This window comes from Octopus bimaculoides, chromosome 1 (assembly GCF_001194135.2).
Source record: "Octopus bimaculoides isolate UCB-OBI-ISO-001 chromosome 1, ASM119413v2, whole genome shotgun sequence".
Taxonomy (NCBI): domain Eukaryota; kingdom Metazoa; phylum Mollusca; class Cephalopoda; order Octopoda; family Octopodidae; genus Octopus; species Octopus bimaculoides.
The window spans coordinates 80,901,152-80,905,556 of record NC_068981.1 but is presented as its reverse complement, the minus strand read 5'-3'; the positions used below and the strand labels follow the sequence as shown (position 1 = coordinate 80,905,556).

Genomic DNA, 4,405 nt, shown 5'->3' with positions numbered 1-4,405 from the left:
CAATCAGACCTGGAATGAAAGGACAGGCTCATCTAGGTTTTAAAATACTGGAGACCCGATGTATGTCCCAAGTCTATCAGGAGATGAGGGCCAAATGAAAGAGAAAAATATAAATAGTCCGCTTTGCAACCATGGGGTTTCGTGTTCAGTCCTATAGGACGTCACCCTGTGCAAGTAACTTTCATTATAGCCGCCAGGCTAACCAACGCACTGGTAGTGAATTTGGTAGACGGGAACTGTGTGGGAGCCCGTCATGTGTATGTGTGTGTGTGAGACTGTTTGTTCTACTAACTCCAATATCACTTGACAACCGCTGTTGATTTGTTTACGTCCGGCAAAAGGGAGCGATAGAATAAGTACCCACTGGGGTACGACGACTGAAACAAATAAAAGATACCCACATGTGCACACAATGCGACACACAAACATTATATAGAATCACAACAAAATGACAGAATCGCTTCCGATTTGGGCACAAGGCCAGCAGTTTTGAGGGGGGGGGGGTTAATAGATACCACCGACCCCCGAAAGGATAAAAAGAAAAGTTGACTTTAGCAGAATCTGAACTCTGAACGTAAAGACCCAGAATAAATATCGCAATTTTTATTTTTTTATTTTTTTTTACCGACGCCCAAGGACAGTGGTTCTCAACCAGGGTCAACATAAGATTTTGTTGTTAAAAACTATGTGCAATAAATTGGTTACACTTCTACAATATACAAAATATTAATAATTTTACGCCGTATGTAAACAAAGAAGTTTGTTTTTCGAAGCGCTGAAATGTATGGTAGAACAAGTAGAAAGATAAATTGCCGACAAATTTTTCTGCTTTTAAAAAGAAAAAAAGGATTTTATCCTTTCTATCTATACTGTTCAGTATCTATGCGTTGAATAAAATTCATCTTTCTATTAATAATTTTATTATACAATTCCTAATAATATTTAATTATAGAAATTCAGTAGGATTTTAAGGCAATCGATCGGAATAGCTCTCAGACTTATCATCGACCTGTCGAAATTCGTTCGTTAGTTTCCGTGCTCATGGTTGAGAATCAGTGTTCTAGGAACTCCGTCTGCTCGCCGCCTTTAAGCATAAACAATGTAAATATTTAGCACACATGATTCAACGAGGAAACTCCTACATGATACCTTGCCTTGCTAGTAACAGCTGTCAAATCTCTTTCATGTCACATCCTACTATCTTAGAAATGAGTACGTTGCGTAATGTGGTCTTAAGTTCAGTGCACTGAAGGAAAAATAAAGGCAGGATGGTCATGTCTAGAATGCCTTTAATCAGAGACTGCTCGGTCAAGGTTAAATTAGAGCTAAAACAACAAATACAACATCTAACATTCTCGATCCAACGAGGAAGCTTCTACATGGTTCAGTTAGAAATAGCAGTCAAGTTCTTTATGTCTTAAAACTGGAAGGAACGCAATAGGTAATGTAATCATAGGTACACTACACTCCAAAACAACAGCAACAAAAACAAACAGGATAGCTACAGTTTTGAACATAAGTCTGCTGGATCCGGACTCACCTGAGGCTAAATAACAATAACAGTATAATAATGGTTTCGGAATTAGGAACAAGGACAGCAATTCTGAGAGACTGATACATTTTATTATTGATTCCGGGGGAATGAAAGGCAAAGTAGATCTTAGCGGGATTTGAACTTAAAACGTGTTAACTGCAAAAAACCCGTACAAGACATTTTTTCCGACTCGTCCTCCCAAACGACAACCAGTTCACCACCTTGATGCATGTTAGACCTTTCTATTATAGGCACAAGGTCTGAAATTTTAGGAGAGAAGAAGGTGACATCGACTCCAGTGCTCAACTGGTACTTATTTCATCGGCCCTAAAGGCAAAGTCGACTTCGACAGAATTTAAAATCAGAACGTTAAGTTGAACGAAATGTCTCTAAGCACAAACACACACACACACACACACACAATATATATATATATATATATATATATAAATCAGCTTCACTGTCTGGGTAAGTTCGAAGTGTTGGCATTTAATAAATTGTGTATATAAACATGCCTCACCTGAGAAGTCGTTGGTGTTAAAACGGTAGTCCTGATCCTGTCCCGACCATTCAACTGTTCATTTATATCCCTGCCGACAAGGGTTCGAGTCGGACAGACTGTGTCTACACGTAGAGATAGTTGTTTCAAAAACTAAGCAGTGTTTCGGCGAAAAAAAAAAAAATAAAACAAAAATAATAAGGATGGTAGAGTTTATCCGTGCTCGACAACGAAAGGAAGTACTGTTGTAGGTACTCGATCCACCCGGTCAGGTCGAAGTGCTTCTAATGGGTTTGGGATTGAAATGTGACAGGAAAAAAGGAGAATGTAAAGGGGAGGGGTTGTTTTGTTTGGCTTTCGTCGTTTTTATTAGTATTTTTTCTTTTTTCTGTCTCGGTAGCTGTCTGACAATGGGAAGTGACAGCTAACTTGTAGGCCGCTTGTGCTATTGACGACGGCTGCGAAACAAGATAGCAATTAAAGTGTTTGTGTGAGTGTGAGAGTATGTGTGTGTGAGTGAGAATGTGTCTGAGAGTGTGTGTTTGTGAGTGAGCGAGAGAGAGAAAGGAAGTAAGAGAGGGAACAGTGAGGAACCGTGTAAATCAAACTGCGACGGAGAGAAAGTTGTGACGACAACGAGTCGAAGCATGTATTGAATGAATGGATAGAGTGAATGAATGGGGGAAAGAGATAGATAGATATATATAAAGAAACAAAGTAAATAAAATGAAATGGGTGGAAGGCAGTAGTGCTGTAAGAAAACAGAGTTGTATAAAACTACTTGAGACGAAAAATATAGTGACAGAGGAGTAGTAGATGTATTTCTACGAAAGAAAAAAAACAAACTTTTTGTGAAGTTGGATTGGTAGATGGTTGAGTTGACGGAAGGACGAAGATTTGGAAATTTTTGAAAATGAAAATAAAATGAGAATAACTGAATTACTTTATCAAGAACTCTTAACGATGTGAAGTGTATTCAGCCAGTTCGTCAGTTAAACCATATGTAGTTATGACAAAGTATGTAGCCGGTTGTTTTGTGAAGCGACGGAGAAAAAATTTTACGACCAAGCGATCTCCCACATTTGCATTTGAATATTCCGAAACAAACAAAAATAAATAGTTTCAGAATTGTTTATTTATTCATTTATTTTTTGTAGCCAATTATTGGAAGTCATTAAAAGAAAGAAAGAAAGAAAAGAGAAAAAAAAAAAAGGAAAACCACCAACGGTTGTGGCAGATTCAGCTGAGAATATTAGGATTCGCTGTGAACTGGCGCAGCCACGAGATCGTTTTATCAGCTGGGGCTCGTGTGACGGGGAGTTAGTTGGTTTACAAACTTGTGCGTTTGGCCGTGTTAGTATTGTAAACATCACTGATAGTGTTTGGCACATTGTTGATTTGTAAAAGAGTAAAGGGGGGTAGGTTAGAAACAACTAAAGATCTGTTGGTATTGCGGAGAGTAAAAAAAGCAAATGTAAGGAGGCGAAGGTGAATAGTCAAGTGTGTGTGTGTGTGGATATTTGAACATATACACACACACACTCACACACACACACACATCAATTGCTGTCACATGCAATCGGTATCAACGTGTAGCATGTTTTCGCTAACTGTTTTCGGTGTCTGTCTAGTCGGACCGGATACAGACACCCTTTCGACCCTTCCGTGATTGTTCCGGCGGTACGTTGAGTAAACAGTAGCGTAGCGAGGGAAAGAGCTTGCGAGAGGTCGGTCTGCCCCGGACGGCACTTTTAAGGGTGCGGGACTTTTTGGGTCTACTGTATAAGCTTGTATAGGGCTTGAAGACCTGGAGAGTAGCAGGTGACTCAAGGGCTGCCTCGATATGACGGCCGGAGAGGGAGAATTTATTTGTGAATTACAAAACGGTTAACGGCAAAGTTGACTTCAGCGAGATATGAACTCAGGGCACAAAGCTATAACAAATATCGTTGACGCATTATATCCGATACTCTAACGATTATTAAAATTGAATGCATGTGCGTGTGTTCAAAACACCAGTGTTATAATGGTGGCAGCTGATGAAGGAAATGTTCTCTATGTGGCCTGCGTGTTTTTTGTACCTTGTTTATCATTTTGTCTATGTTTTTTTCCAACGTCCTGTACCCAGATATGCATCTATATATACATGTAGATGAAGGTATGTACATACACGTACATATATATGCATATACTCATATATGCATATACTCATATATATATATATATATGCCATCTAATGCCATAGACTCAATTTCATGATGGGGTTGTAGGGGCGCCATCGTGACACACACACACACACACACACAATGTGTGTGTGTGTATATATATGTATATATGTGTGTGTGTATATATATATGTATATATGTGTGTGT

At 39.0% G+C, this 4,405-nt stretch overlaps 1 protein-coding gene across 2 annotated transcripts in view; it reads right to left on the bottom strand.

The window, feature by feature from the left end:
- Positions 1-4,405, bottom strand: part of LOC106874563 (breast cancer anti-estrogen resistance protein 3 homolog) — a 235,446-nt gene that overhangs the window by 200,693 nt on the left and 30,348 nt on the right. The window contains exon 1 of one of the 2 annotated variants that reach the window (XM_052967801.1): positions 2,055-2,514. The exons of the other annotated variant lie outside the window; for it this stretch is intronic. The gene's annotated coding sequence lies outside the window, so the exon portion shown is untranslated. Of the gene's footprint in view, positions 1-2,054; positions 2,515-4,405 lie in introns of those variants that run through there. 2 annotated transcript variants of the gene reach the window in all.